We start from the raw sequence: 17,281 nt of genomic DNA, 5'->3' as shown, positions 1-17,281 counted from the left end.
AACTATGGACCTTGCCGCTGGTGGGGAGGCTTGCGTGTCTCAGCGATACAGATAGCCGTACCGTAGGTGCAACCACAATGGAGGGTATGTGTTGAGAGGGGCAGCAGCCTTTTCAGTAGTTGCAGGGGCAACAGTCTGGATGATTGACTGATCTGGCCTTGTACCACTAACCAAAACGGCCTTACTGTGCTGGTACTGCGAACGGCTGAAATCATGGGGAAACTGCAGCCGTAATTTTTCCCGAGGGAATGCAGCTTTACTGTGTGGTTAAATGATGATGATCCTCTTGGGTAAAATATTCGAGAGGTAAAATAGTCCCCCATTAGGATCTCCAGGCGGGTTCTACTCAGGAGGACGTCGTTATCAGGAAAAAGAAAACTGGCATTCTACGGATCAGAGTGTGGAATATCAGCTCCCTTAATCGGGTAGGTAGGTTAGAAAACTGAAAAAGCAAAATGGATAGGTTAAAGTTAGATATGGTAGGAATTAGTGAAGTTCGGTGGCAGGAGGAACAAGACTTCTGGTCAGGTGAATACAAGGTTATAAATACAAAATCAAATAGGGGTAATGCAGGAGTAGGTTTAATAATGAATAAAAAAAATAGGAGCGTGGGTCAGCTACTACAGACAGCATAGTGAACGCATTATTGTAGCGAAGATAGACACGAAGTCCATGCGTACCACAGAAGTACAAGTTTATGTGCCAACTAGCTCCACAGATGACGAAGAGATTGAAGAAATGTATGATGGAATAAAAGAAATTATCCATATACTGAAGAGAGACGAAAATTTAATAGTCATGGGGGACTGGTATTCGATAGTACGAAAAGGAAGTGAAGGAAAAGTAGTAGGTAAATATGGACTGTGGGTAAGGAATGAAAGAGGAAGCCGCTAGGTAGAATTTTGTTCAGAGCATAACTTAATCATAGCTAACACTTGGTTCAAGAATCACGAAAGAGGGTTGTATACGTGGAAGAGGCCTGGAGACACTGGAAGGTTTCAGATAGATTATATAATGGTAACACAGAGATTTAGGAACCAGGTTTTAAATTGTAAGACATTTCCAGGGACAGATGCGGATTCTGACCACAATCTATTGGTTATCAACTGTAGATTAAAACTGAAGAAACTGCAAAAATGTGGGAATTTAAGGAGATGGCACCTGGATAAACTAAAAGAACCAGAGGTTGTAGAGAGTTTCAGAGAGAGCATTAGGGAACGATTGACAGGAGCAGGAAATAGAAATACAGTACAAGAATAGGTAGCTTTAAATTGGCTCTGAGCACTATGGGACTTAACATCTGTGGTCATCAGTCCCCTAGAACTTAGAACTACTTAAACCCAACTAACCTAAGGACATCACACACATCCATGCCCGAGGCAGGATTCGAACCTGCGACCGGAGCGGTCACGGTTCCAGACTGAAGCGCCTAGACCGCACGGCCACACCGGCCGGCAATAGGTAGCTTTGAGAGATGAAATAGTGATAGGGTGTCCATTCGTCCCGTTTTTCCCGGGACAGTCCCGTTTTTTACCAAAATGTCCTGCTGTCCTGAAAGTTTTTTTTGGGGATGCTCAAATGTCCCGTTTTTTATGATTCCGCTTGGCTAGAGTATTTTACGCTACTGGTTGTTTGACTTGCTATTAACTGCGCAATTATTTACGCTAGGAAGCGTGTGATGACTTTCAACATACCCCAAACATTTGCCGAACTGTCAAAAATCGCAAGTAATTTTGATCGCACTATAGGTTACGAATAACAACGAAGATTCTTCTCTTCTAAATCGATCCACTGAATCCGTCCTTTCGGTCCAGAGATACTCTACACCACTGATACTTGCTCTCTGGCTTTCGTCACCACACTGTTAATGTTTTGCACTGTGCAATCACTGTTTCATTATGCCAAAACTAAAGTGTAATTTTAACAGCAATATAAAAAGCGAGTTTCCTTTTATCACTGATAGTGGAGAAACTGTAGAATGTACGTTGTGCAGATCATGGTGGAAGGTCTGACATTGTGAATCACATTAAGACGAAGAAACATCGCATGAGTGATCAAACGAAAAGAGCAAATAAATGCGTGAGTGACTACTGTGTATACTTAAGATCAGTAACAGAAATGGATAGGCAGTTGGCAGCACAAGAAGCTACGTTTGCATACCACAGTGCAATGCATAACCATAGCTTTAAGTCAATGGACTGTACTACAGCAGTTGTTAAAAAATTTTTCAATCCTAAATTCACATGTGGACACACAAAACGTAATGCAATCATTTCAAATGGTATTGCACCGTATGCAGCTCAGCAGGTTTTAAATGAACTGAAAAGTGCTCGATTCATTTCTGTAATGATTGATACATCGAATCATCTGAATTTGAAGATGGTTCTTCTCCTTATCAGGTATTTTCACCCTGAAAATGGCATCACGGTGAAAGTGCTCGAATTGGTTAATTTAGCTGGAGAAACTTCAGATTTACTTCAGAATTATGTGCTGGAGGTTTTAAAGAAATATGATCTTGTGGGAAAGTTGATTGCAGTTTCTGAAGACAACACTAACACCAGTTTTGGTGGTAAGCAGAGGAAAGGAAAAAACGATTTGTTCTATAAACTGCAACAGAGCACAGTGAATAATATAGTAGGTGTTGGCTGTCCAGCACATGTGGTGCACAATTCCTTACAAACTGGCTCAGATTGCCTACCCATCGACTGCCAATTAATTGTAAACAAAATCTACCAGCACTTCCACATTTTCTCTGAGATCATTCTGTAAGTTTACTGAGACTGAATACAAAACTGTACTTGGGCACAGCAAGACAATCTCTGCTACCAGCATTGGAAAGAATTGTAGAGATATTTCCTGCTTTGAAATCATATTTTATTTCCCCTGATAAGTGTCCTGTTATCCTTAAACAATTCTTTGATAACCCTGTGTCTATTGTTTTCTACATTTTCTTGTTAGCCAGCGAAAACCTTTCTCCAAGACAATTAAATGTTTTGAGAAACAAGAAATCACAACAGTGGAAGTTTATCAAGAAATAAACAAATTATTCGGCAAATTACAATGTAGAAAATCTGAAAGATTTCTCACATCCTTTGCACATGAGGCTCTAAGGAAGCTGGAAGAAGAGGATGAAATTACTGAGAACAATTTCATATTTATGCTGACATCTTCTATGACTCTTGCACTGAGTATATTAAAGAATGGTGTTTACCATTTCTCACACCTTTTAAAGCATTTGACTGGGTTAATACTGAAAAGGAGAAACTACAGTGGAACGATATTCAGGAATGTTGTGTTTTTGTTAAAAGTATTGTACCAAATTTTCCTGTTGATGAAGACGAACTGTTCGATGAATTTTCATGTGCACAGAACTTCACAAAGAGTGAAGAAGGAGACAAAGAAAGTGTTAGTGCAACGTGGTGTAAAGTATTTGCTTATTTCAAAAGTAAAAACATTAACATGAAAAACATGATTCATTTTATGGAGTTTTGTGTGGCAATTCCTAGGTCAAATGCTGCTGTGGAACGTGTGTTTTAGTTAGCGTCAGATGAAAAAAACAGATTGAAAGTTGAAACAGTGAGGGCCTTGCTCATTGTCAAAACACACTACATGAAAGTGAAAAGTACGGTGATAGTGTGGCAGAATAATTGTAAAAAGTGATTTGGGATCATCTGAGTGCACGTTGTAAAGGTAAACTTGTATGTGTATTAAATTTAGTGAATGCAGTATTTATGCCCCGTTTTTTTCTTCATTGTCCCAGGCTTTTCTCTAATTTATTTTAAATGCGCCCTTTTTCAATGAAAATGAAATGGACACCCTAAATAGTGAAGGCAGCAGAGGATCAAGTTGGTAAAAAGACGAGGACTAGTAGTAATCCTATGGTAACAAAAGAGATAATGAATTTAATTGATGAAAGGAGAAAATACAATAATGTATTAAATGAAGCAGGCAAGAAGGAATACAAACGTCTCAAAAATGAGATCGACAGGAAGTGCAAAATGGCTAAGCAAAGATGGCTAGAGGACAAATGTAAGGATGTAGAGGCGTATACCACTAGGGGTAAGATAGATGCCACCTACAGGAAAATTAAAGAGACCTTTGGAGAAAAGAGAACCACTCGTATGAATATCAAGAGCTCAGATGGAAAACCAGTTCCAAACAAAGAACGGAAAGCAGAAAGGTGGAAGGAATATGTACAGGGTCTATACAAGGGCGATGTACTTGAGGGTGATATTATGGAAATGGTAGAGGACGTAGATGAAGATGAAATGGGAGATATGATACTGCGTGAAGAGTTTGACAGAGCACTGAAAGACTCGAGTCGGAACAAGGCACCGGGAGTAGACAACATTCCATTAGAACTACTGATAATCTTGGGAGAGCCGGCCCTGACATAACTCTACCATCTGGTGAGCAAGATGTATGAGACAGGCGAAATACCCTCAGACTTCAAGAAGAATATAATAATTCCAGTTCCAAAGAATGCAGGTGTTGATAGGTGTGAAAATTACCGAACTATCAGTTTAATAAGTCACGGCTGCAAAATACTAACACGAATTGTATACAGATGAATGGAGAAACTGGTAAAAGCCGACCTCGGGGAGTATCAGTTTGGATTCCGTAGAAATGTTGGAACACGTGAGGCAATACTGACCCTACAACTTATCTTAGAAGATAGTTAGGGAAAGGCAAACTTACGTTTCTAGCATTTGTAGACTTAGAGAAAGCTTCTGACAGTGTTACTGGAATACTCTCCTTCAAATTCTGAAGGGAGCGAAAGGCTATTTACAATTTCTACAGAAACCAGATGGCAGTTATAATAGTCGAGGGGCACGAAAGGGAAGCAGTGATTCAAAAGGGAATTATTCAAACTATATATTGAGCAAGCAGTAAAGGAAACAAAAGAAAAATTTAGAGTAGGAATTAAAATCCATGGAGAAGAAATAAAAACTTTGCGGTTTGTCGATGACACTGTAATTCTGTCAGAGACAGCAAAGGACCTGGATGACCAGTTTAACGGAATGGACAGTGTCTTGAAAGGAAGATAGGAGATGAACATCAACAAAAACATAACGAGGATAATGGAATGTAGTCGAATTAAATCAGGTGATGCTGAGGGAATTAGATTAGGGAATGAGACAGTTAAAGTAGTAGATGTTTTTTGCTGTTTGGGGAGCAAAATAACTGATTATGGTCGAAGTAGAGATAATCTAAAATGTAGCCTGGCAATGGCAAGGAAAGCGTTTCTGAAGAAGAGAAATTTATTCAAATGCTTCAAATAGCTCTGAGCACTATGGGACTTAATATCTGAGGTTATCAGTCCCCTAGAACTTAGAACTACTTTAACCTAACTAACCTAAGGACATCACACACATCCATGCCCGAGGCAGGATTCGAACCTGCGACCTTAGCGGTCGCGCGGTTCCAGACTGAAGCGCCTAGAACCGCTCGGCCACTGCGGCCGGCAGAAATTTGTTAACATCGAGTATGGATTTAAGTGTCAGGAAGTCGTTTCTGAAAGTATTTGTATAGAGTGTAGCCATGTATGGAAGTGAAACACGGACGATAACTATTTCAGACAAGAAGAGAATAGAAGCTTTCGAAATGTGGTGCTACAGAAGAATGTTGAAGATTAGATGGGTAGATCACGTAACTAATGAGGAGATACTGAATGGAATTTGGGAGAAGAGGAATTTGTGGCACAACTTGATCAGAAGAAGGGATCGGTTAGTAGCACATGTTCTGAGGCATCAAGTGATCACCAATTTAGTATTGGAGAGCAGCGTGGAGGGTAAAAACCAGAGAGGGACACCAAGAGATGAACACACTAAACAGATTCAGAAGGCACAGCTTGCAGTAGTTACTTGGAGATGAACAAGTTTGGCAGGATAGAGTAGCATGGAGGGCTGCATCAAACCAGTCTCTGGACTGAAGACCACAACAACAACAACAACAACATGTTGGCCACTATTGTAGGGTAATGATGTAGGACAGTGTAACTACGAATAGCATGCTTCCTCAGAGCAAAGTCTGGAAACGATTCTGAGTGTCCTGTTAGAGTGTTATGAATGAGATGTTTCAGAATGCTCCATACTCTTTCCATGCGCTGCCCAGAAGCATTTGGGTGTTATAGATCACACCCAAAGGTTTATTTCAGCCTCATGTAAGATTTTCCCGTTTAAGGTTCAGTTCTAATTGCGTGTATGATAACTGTTCTCGCGTCTATAATGTGACTTCGTGTTCGAGAGGCAGAAGACGTCTCCGTCTGTGGGATGACTTTGCTTTCTGACATCATGCTTCTTTACTTGGTCAGGTGTTTCCGAGAGTCATATACGAGAACTAATATCGTTTTTCCTCCACGAAATTCCATTTAAGCACCCGGATCATATCTCTCACTCTCGCATATGGGGTCGTATTATAGCCATTATCATACGGTTTATCCTTGGTTTTCTGCAATTCCTTACGCTTTCCTACGGTTATACTTCCTTCTACACAAGAGCATTGTCACCGAACAATCTTTTGCTGCTATTGCTCCCATATGATAAATCGTTTATGTATACTGAGATGTGTGACATTCGTCATCCACTATAACATACTGTGTTCTATCAGTTACGTATCGCTGGACTGAGGATGTGAAATGTTTGGGATATGATGGCTTTAGAATGCCTCAAAGACGCGCCATACGCTCACACCAAAGAACATTTGCATTTAGGTGTTTCAGATCACGCCATTAGATTTTTCAAGCTTCATGTAAGATTTATTTGGCGAGATTATGTTTCACGTACATGTATGACAACGGGCTTTAATAGGCATATTAATAGTGGGTAGGATTCCAAACGTCAAAGCATTTCAGACAATCGTTTCAATGTAAGGCTTGTGCACTATAAATAGCGTTAGTCAAAGGTGTATTGATGGAAAAAGCTCCCACAAAAATTACATCGTGTTCCTTCCATCATGAGAGCGCTATCCTGTTCTATGTGTGTGTTGTGACCTGACTTTCGCCTAGGCGTCACAGTTTATAGGTGAATTTACAAAGTACCATGACTAAAGGAACGTACCGCTAAGTTTATGTTTACAAACCCACGGCGCTGCTAGGTATTATTCGCACTGAGAACCAGTGTTTGTAATGCTTCCTGTTTCATATGCTTCTGTGTGATGTGGACAGCGTAACTGTGTTCTCTGAGTCATAAGAAGATCACATTGTCCATCCATATGCTGGGAAGCAGTATGGCACGTTTTTAAAAACTGGTGGAATAACTGCATTTAACGACAAATCATTTGTTATAGTGGTTAACTTACATGTAGAATACGCAGAACTCGGTTTCACAGACTCCAACACTATTTATGACTCTATAGTCACCTTACCAAATGTATGAAGTATCTGACTAAAGAAGGAATGGCATTAGAGTGCAATTTATAACTACGCTGTTTGCCTGTACACGAGCAAAGATTAAGAGAGTAGTAAGAAATGGTAAGAGACAGATACAGATCCTACGAGTGACTGACGGGGGATGAAATACCGGGACTTTCCGATCCACGGAGTAGCACTATCTAGCGCAGGTGTCTGATAGAGCTGTCTGCACTGCTCTGGCCGCGGGTCTGTCGTGATGCGACCGCAGTGAATGCTCTACTGTGAAAGCTGTATCAAACTCCTATATAGGAGGGACGAGAGGAGTTTTGTGTCTCCCGAAGACCAATGCAGTACTGCTCGGTTGATTTTACTTTAACATATGGACCTAACAACCGCTGGATGACGTTAAATTATCATCAACACGTTCTCACCCAAAAGATGGTCCCATCCGCTGCATATGTTGGATCCCATATGTACAATATTTATAGTTTTTACTGAGGTTCTGCTAGGCTTGACTTCTATGGTGTGCGAGAGTGATATTGTTGTGATGTAATGTTCTGTTCTGTCCCTGTTCTCGAAGTAACAGCAGCGTACTGTAAGTTCGGACGTCAAACGCTGCTGTCCTGCACACGTCCATTTCTGTTTAGGAGTTTGCCTAGAGCTTTTGCAGAATGGTAGTCAGGGCATTGGAATGTGATTACGGTATGTGCTCCATTCGTTGGATGGTGCAGAGGTATACGATGCAATGAATGACGGCTGCCATGTCTAACGCACTAGAGGAGGGGGAGTAGCCAACAGCGTCACCCAAGCTATCGCACATACATGACGAAACAGTTTCGGCTGTGCTGGACTTTGCAGCGATTGGTGAGCGCGACGTATCGATCATCTCACGCTATGATTTCCTAGATAAATAAACGTTCCTGCCCTCGTCTATCCTACAACATACTGTACGATGGTTTTAGGTCTCATGCCTTCTCCTATGACAGTCGACGTCTAACATCGTTGTGTCTTTGTACTTTGGGTAAAAACATATCAAAACATCAAGTAACGTAACTTAAGCGGTGGCAAAACTGTTGTATGCCTCTGTACGAGTCGTGATATCTCCTATTTTCAAGGTTCTTATGTGAGATGTGATTCCTTCTGATGCCTGTCGAAAGTTTGCAGCTACAGTGAGTGGGACGTGTGTGCTGAATGTTGGTCAGGCACTGGAAATAGATTCCCTAGAATGGAATGTTAATGGTGTTGCATTTCGGACGAGTAGTGTATGATGTCTGGGCACCTTGGGAGAGGGCGCCTACAGAAGAAGGGGGTGGAAGACTTAGATTTCTTGGAAACATTAATAGGTCATTAAACAACCGGCAACCGTATTCGGCAAAAATGTGTGTGGCACTCTCGGTTTCCCAGTTGTTGTTTTGCATCTGTAGCAGAAAGTTCAAATGTGTGTGAAATCTTATGGGACTTAACTGATAAGGTCATCAGTCCCTAAGCTTACACACTACTTAACCTAAATTATCCTAAGGAAAAACACACACACCCATGCCCAAGGGAGGATTAGAACCTCCGTCGGGAGCAGACGCACAGTCCATGACTGCAGCGCCTTAGAGCGCTTGGCTAATCCCGCGCGGCGTATCTGTAGCAGAAACGGGAATGTGGTGGTTTTGAATCTGTATCAGAAATGGGAATGGTGCACAAATCAGAAACTGCCCTTCGATTATGGTGTCAGCATTTGTTGGAACTTATAGTCGGTGTTAAAATAAATTTCTAATGGAAAGGGGATTAGCACTTCCTTAAATGAAAATTTCATGATTTCTATATGTTATTTGTTGATTTCACTATAAAACTGATACGAAAAATCTATGATTTGTTGTATGTAAGTCTCCTATTGAGACGCCTAATGTTAAGAATTACGTGTTGTTTGCTGAGGGGGTAATTACATTTGATTCGTCGATGTGTATGTCCAGAAGTGGGGGGGGGGGTTTAGGTTTGAGATGGAAATTCCTCGATCTCGGTGGCAGATTGATTAATTTGTAGCATAAGCAACGATTTCAACTGAATATTCTCGCTGTTTCAATGGAAAACTGACGTGAAACTTTGATATGTATCTCTCTCTCTCTCTCTCTCTCTCTCTCTCTCTCTCTCTCACACACACACACACACACACACACACACACACACACGTAGTGTAGCCCTACAGACAAGTTACTTCCCTTTGTCCCAACAACTCGGATTCTGACGTCATGGAGCTGCACTAGTGTGTACTGGTCAGTCATCTAGAGTGCGTCGACTGTGAAAGGACATACGACCTGTGTCGGGCGAAAGGCGAGAGATGTCAGCTTGCATTCCTCACTGTATGACATGGAGCCTGTTACTACAGACTCGGCCGGCCGGTGTTGCCGTGCGGAAAGGCGCTTCAGTCTGGAACCGCGTGACCGCTACGGTCGCAGGTTCGAATCCTGCCTCGGGCATGGATGTGTGTGATGTCCTTAGGTTAGTTAGGTTTCAAAAATGGTTCAAATGGCTCTGAGCACTATGGGACTCAACGGCTGAGGTTATTAGTCCCCTAGAACTTAGAACTAGTTAAACCTAACTAACCTAAGGACATCACAAACATCCATGCCCGAGGCAGGATTCGAACCTGCGACCGTAGCGGTCTTGCGGGTCCAGACTGCAGCGCCTTTAACCGCACGGCCACTTCGGCCGGCAGTTAGGTTTCAGTAGTTCTAAGTTCTAGGGGACTGATGACCAGAGATGTTAAGTCCCATAGTGCTCAGAGCCATTTGAACTACAGACTCTTACTTCAGGGGTGAAAGCGGCCAGGTGCACAGGACCAGGCGGTGCACTGGAGCGTCTGTCAGTTGCATACACGACATGCACGGTGAGGTATGGAGCAGCGGACTCTGTTCCTCGGTGGCAAGGAATGTGGTGCGCCGTTGAAGCAGTGAGCCTCGCCCGGCCTGCGCTCTGCGGCGTCGCGCCGCCGTTGCAGTCCGGCGGAGAATTTGCGGCTGGATAAAAACAGGTGAGGCCGTAGCGGCACATTTGGCCCCTTACACGCGTGCGATTTCCGGCAGCGCTGCTGAGCAGCGCGGCGGCAGCGGTCAGCGTTCCATAGTGCAAATAGGTGGGACAATTTACACACGTGGCGGTTCCTACGCCAGCGGCAGCGGCAACCGCGCGACCATCTGTGCACGAGCGGCTGCCCGCTGCTGGCAGCGGCGTTTTCACGCCTGGTACCTTTCACACATGGCGTTTCATTAGCGTATCAGTCGTTCTCACTGCACCATGCGTCCTGCTATTTGGGATTCAAGATGTAGCAAATACAGCAACAGGATTGTAAAACGCAGAGCATGGGAAGAATTGTGTCAACTGTTTATTCCAGGATTTTCAAATGAAACAAGAGATTTCAAAAACCAAAAGGCACGTCAAATGGTTCAAATGGCTCTGAGCACTATGGGACTTAACATCTGAGGTCTTCAGTCCCCTAGAACTAGGATTCGAACCTGCGACCGTAGCAGTCGCGCGGTTCCGGACTGGAGGGCCTAGAATCGCTCGGCCACCTCGGCCGGCCAAAGAGGCACGTATTTAGAGTTATATGTACAATATGTTACAGCATTATGTACAAATATTACAAGTCCCTAGATCAAATTTTGTGCACCTTCTTCACTTGCAAAGAATTTAACAAATTTATCTCTGATAACTCACTCACTCATTCACTGGTCATACCGGACTCGAGAGTCCATTACCGCAGCAACGTATTTTCGCCATCTGTCCCTGTCTTGGGCTATTTCCTTCCATTCACCTTTAATATCTAGGCTCCTCAAATCAGCCTTCACATTGTCCTCCTATCTACGCCTCCATCTCCCCACAGGACGTTTTCCCTCTAAGTGCCCTACCAGTACTCTGCGCGCTGCCCTGCCCTCATCCATTCGAGCTACGTGACCCGCCCATCGCAGCCTACGTGATTTAATAATACTGATTATGTCAGGGCTTGAATAGAGTTCGTGGACCTCTTCGTTATGCAGTTTTCGCCACTCTCCGCTTGAATAGGGCTTGAATAGAGTTCGTGAACCTCTTCGTTATGCAGTTTTCGCCACTCTCCGCTTGAATAGGGCGTGAATAGAGTTCGTGAAACTCTTCGTTATGCAGTTTTCGCCACTCTCCGCATATGTCATCCATTTTTTTCTCCGAAAATTTTCCTCAAAATTTTGTTTTCAAATACTCGAAACGGCTTTTCATTTTTCACAGTGAGAGACCAAGTCTCACACCCATACAGCATAGTTGGTGGAATAATAGTTTTGTATATTCTAATCTTTAAATTCCTAGACAATATCCGTGATGAAAGTAATCTATTCAGTGAGAAGTAGCACGTATTTCCCGCGCGTAATCTCTTCTTCAGTTCGGATTCAATCTCATTTCTCGAAGTTGGTTTGGTTTGGCTCGGAGCACTATAGGACTTAACATCTGAGGTCATCAGTCCCCTAGAACTTAGAACTACTTAACCCTAACTAACCCAAGGACATCACACACATCCATGCCCGAGACAGGATTCGAACCTGCGACCGTAGCAGTCGCGCGGTTCCAGACTGAAGCGCCTAGAACCGCTCGGCCACCGCGGCCGGCTTCTCGAAGTGATGTCCACGCCTAGATACTTAAATGTGTTCACTTTTTCAAACTGCATGTCTCCAACTCTTAACATTTCCTGACCTACTGCTGTTGGCATTCTAGTAGTAACCAGGTATTTAGTTTTGTCTTCACTTAATCCTTAGACCTACATTTTCACTAGCCTTGATTAACGCATTCGCATTTGCGATAACAGCGTCTGATTTGTTCCTTGTTCTCGGCATTAGGGCTTCCTCGACTCCATGTAGTCCAACGATGTTCAGTGTGTCTTCGAATGTATACCCATCTCTACGACGAACGAAATTATGTAATATGCAGCATGCTTTTATTATATCTGAGACCAAATCAATTGAAACATTGAGTGGACAATGGAATATTCTCCATTTCTTGCTGAGTATTCCAAATGTACTCTCTATGAAACGTCTCGCTCGTGACAATTATGTATCGTTTTGGCGACTGGAAAATTATTTATCTTCTTCGCATCACAAACTGCTAACATCACAACTGAGAAAAAATGTTTGTAATTAAAGAATAGTGAGCCACTAATTCGCGGCTTAATCAAACGCATGTATCTACCATCTATTGCCTCTATACAGTTTTCTAAATCTGCTTTTGTCTTGAAACCTTCTGCAATATTCAATCTGTCCTCTTCAGTAAGCATCGGAAATGTAGATTCTTTCAGAAAATTCCAAATGTTTTGACAAGTGTCCTTTATTGTGCTTGAGATGGTAGAAACACCACATTTCTATGTGTAATGCAGATCTGTGAATGTATTTCTGATGCAAGATATCTGAAATCAGAAAAATGTCTTCACTTCAGCAACACAGTTGCAAAAGAAGTGTAAAAATGTAAGAGATTCGTACACTCGAGAGCTGCAAAACAGAAAAATGTGAAGAGTGGCTCAGAGGCAGATGCCAGGTAGCAGTACATTTTATTCAAGCAACTTTCGTTTTTAGCGCCTGTATGTGAAACTAAACCTCCTGTTGAGAAAGAAACAGACAATATGACAAATAAAGAGTCAAGCACTTATCAAGAACCATCTCGTACTGTCTCAGGCTCTAGCGTTCCCAAAATAGATTATTTCTCTTGTCATTGCTACTTCATTTCAAGGCCATACCTGAAGAAAAGCGGTTTAATGCAAATTTCGAACTTATGAGTGCGCTGCAGAAATACATTACAGGCGGCGATACTGCTCATGGAAACGTGGCTGTATCACAGGGAAATGTAAGTGGAACGCACTTTGTGGAAGATGGCTCATCTGCTTCCATGGCCACTTATGAGAAACAGCTGACTCAGTCAGCAGAAAGGACATCGCTGGAATCACCATGTTAGTTTTCTGATACATTAGTGTACGAAGATTCGTTTTAGGATGTCTGCACACATTGTAATTTTCTTATGGAACACAAATTGCTAAATTAAAATAATTTTACGTCATCTATTTGTACTTACCTTAATGTGATGGTCAACCTTTCCTCTGGAGAAACACTGTTTCACATTCAAGTGTTCTGGTGTGAAATGTGTGTTTTCAGCAAATGTAATAGTTCCTCAAAGGTCGCTACTGACATCCTGAAGTAGTTGAAGAACTTGGCACTGTCTTCACGCAACTCACTTACGTACAGTACAGATGTTGTAATGTTGATGCATTAATTTGTTCTGAAAGCGGTGCTGATATTCAAGATAATAAAAGCGGGTTAAAAGCCGTGAGCTATCTGGGGAAGTTAACCTTGCATTACTGAGCAACTGTTTCACCAGGTATCCAGTCTAGCTTACCAAATTCCCAACCAGACTAACATTAATTATAAACATTTAATAGTCATCTTAAGACAACCGGTGATATATATACATAAAAAGAGAATTTAAATAAAAAGAAATAAATTAATTTATATTTGGACATTTATTTTAACTTTGGTCATTGTTCCGTTAAAATTTCAGCATATTAAACTTGATTCATAACTAAACTGGTGCCTTATTTTGGATTGTGATAATGTGAGTTTGTAATCTTACGGAACACATCAAATATGGAGCCAAGATTGGGAGACTGCATACAACACTGCATTCATAAAATAACACACGAAGAACGTTGAAACATATGCAATAGGAAGTTTAACCACAACCAACCGATTCAATTTTCACCCAAAGAAGTTACGTTCGTAGCGCAATCATGTCCGTCATGAAATTACCACACACTGGTATACTAAATTCATACTAACTCTCTGTGAAATCTTCCCGAAAAGAATAGCTGAGGGCTACTTTGATGATTACACTACATGCTTCACGTGGTCAACTTGGTTTACACAAAGAGTGTAACTCCACAATAATTTTGATAATTAAAATAAATTACATCGAAACACAAATTACAGAAGAAAAACCTCGAACTGGTTACTATCGTCTTACTATTAACCTGATGGGTCAAACAATTGTATAAGCACGTGGTACTGGTCTCACAAAGTACACCCCACATGACAACAGTTTTAAGAAATTGACATGAAAGGAAACCAACAGAGACCTTTCAATGTGTCCATATATTGTACGAGTGGTGCAGATTGGATGTTGCCAGTATTTACGTTTACGACGTTGGCGCCTGAATTTTCTTTTGATCAACAAAGCCAGAGCCAATACTTCTTCATCTGAGTCCATACCATCGACTGAGCGACGCGAGCAGCGCCGATTACGCGCAGCAGCAGTGCTGCTAAGCAGAGCAACAAAAAACAAAGACTGCGGGGACCGACGCACGCTGCTGAAAATCGCCCGTGTGTAAGAGGTCAATGTGCGCACTGCAGCATTCGGCGCCAGGGCTTGACAACAGTTTGAAGTCAGCCTTGTATATTACACAGCGATGCACGTTCTCTGGCGGTGGGGTAGCGGCAGCCCAGCGACGCCTGGTTCGTCAGCCGACTGGCGGCGGTACAGCGATGCAAAACTTCACGATGCGCGTGGGGGATACCCTCCCCTGTGTGATGTTTGTTTTAATAAAGAAGCAAGGGGATACGTCACCTGTTCTTACTAAACATGATAGTGGCGACTATAAAGGTGGGAAACTTGTAGTAAGTTCTATGGGATTAAACTGCTGAGGTCATCGGTTCCTAGGCTTACACACTACTTAATCTAACTTAAATGAACTCACGCTAAGGACAACACACACACCCATGCCCTTAACTTAAACTTACGCTAAGGACAAAACACACATCCATGCCCGAGGGAGGACTCGAACCTCTGACGGGCGGAGCCACGCGAACCGTTGCAAGGCGACTGAGACCGCACGACTACCCCGCGAGGCTACAAAAGTTGCATCAGTGAGGTAACCATTTTTGAAGTTAGGACGAGTGCTTTATAGTTTGACAGTCAGCAGGCTTTCCATCATTTTAAACTGGAGGTAAGAGGATTTTCTCAACATTTTGGAATTCGGTAGCTGCTGTGATGGAGAGACTTGTTTAAACTGTAATGTCGGGAGGGTGGAGGGTGGAGAGGGTGGGAGAAGAGAACTTTACTTCCTCCAGTGTTTGTTTAGATAAAAATGTAGATAGGGAATCAAAAATTAGAGTTTGAAGAAGCATTTGTAGTGACCATACGCCTCTGCGTGAATAGTAGCTTGGGAAAACGTGTCAAGTAGGACATCCTTTGGCCAGCAGACAGGGCTGGACATGCACAAACATCATTTGTCTCTAACGGCATAGAACCAGGGCCACTATCCAGAACACGGATTCTGCCAACATAGAGCCTGCCCCAGCATGCCTTGAATGCCATGTTCAATCTTGTATTCCAGGTCAGCCATCTCTGATTCTGACATCATAGTAGAGCTGCGCCAGTATCTCAAGACTGAGCCAGTATGCCACAATTCCACGCTGTTATAGATAGGTAAAAGATCTGATCTGGATTGTGACATAGTTAGAGTATCCTCGTATTCCAGCTCTGGAGCAGTATAGCAGAATTCTACACTGTTACGAATAACTCAACAAGTCTGAGCTGGATTGTGGTGTCATAGAGCCACGGATAGTATTCCCTCTCAGCCAGCATGACAATGTACAGGGTGACAATTATTAAACTATATAAAAAACGCAAATTAGTAATAAACTACGGCGTGCAAACACTTTATTCAACATTTAAACTTTGCTACAGATATTCGGATTTACGTTACGACATGTTCGATATGCCTGCCAACATTGGCGATGATATGACGCAGACGAATAGCGAAATTCTGCATGATCCGCTAAAGTATCAGAACATCGATGCTGTCGATGACGTCTTGAATGGCTGTTCTCAACTCAGCGATGGTTTTGGGGTTATTACTGTACATCTTGTCTTTAATATAGCCCTACAAAAAGGAGTCGCATGTGTTCAGATCCGGAGAATATGGCGGCCCATGCCAGTGGCCTCTGGGTACCCCAGAGCCCCCACAGCCAGAATGCGGTCCCCAAAGTGCTCTTCCAGGACATCAGACACTCTTCTGCTTCGATGGGGTCGAGCTTCGGCATGCATCAACCACATCTTGTCGAAATCAGGGTCACTTTGGATAATGGGGATGAAACTATCTTCTAAAACCTTCGTGTACTGTTCGGTAGTCACTGTGCCATCGAGGAATATCGAACCGATTATTCCGTGACTGGACATTGCACACCACAGAGTCACCCATTGAGGATGAAGAGACTTGTCGATCGCGAAATGCGGATTCTCAGTCCCCCAAATGCGCCAATTTTGCTTATTGACAAACCCGTCGAAATGAAAGTGGGTTTCGTCGCTAAACCAAATCACGTGCAGTTTGAACTTCCTAACGCAGACCGTTTGGAAGTTGTGACTTTTTTTCATATGGTTCAATAATTGTCACCCTGTATTATTTTACATATTTATATTTTCTGCCAATTTATACTTAGAACAAAAATCCTGCTTTCATAGGAAACACACTAGGGCAATTGGGCTATTTTTAGATATCCTGCCATTTTGAATTTCCCCTTAAATTTGAATTTCCCGCCAAAATTTGAACTTCCCGCTATTTTATACGTAGGGAAATTGGCCTTTGTCAGAGGGAGAATGTTGGGTGTGGAGAAATCCTATGATTCATAATGATGTGAGCACACCAGAAAATCACGGCAGAACTGTCCTAGATTATCTACTGCCGTGTCACTCTCGTAACGAAAAATACAATATGAATGTGAAGTAAATTTCGAAACCGGCCATAAAACAAAGTATTCTGCTGTGTTGACAGAATCATGGGTATGAGTATTTTGGAAAAACCCCGTTACGTCTCCATAATCATATAAAATAAATTACATTGATAAAGCAACGTTGACAGAGAAAGAAAAAATGTGGTGATGT

This window comes from Schistocerca nitens, chromosome 3, assembly GCF_023898315.1.
Source record: "Schistocerca nitens isolate TAMUIC-IGC-003100 chromosome 3, iqSchNite1.1, whole genome shotgun sequence".
NCBI lineage: Eukaryota > Metazoa > Arthropoda > Insecta > Orthoptera > Acrididae > Schistocerca > Schistocerca nitens.
The sequence above is the reverse complement of the archived record's forward strand: the minus strand, read 5'-3'. Positions refer to the sequence as shown.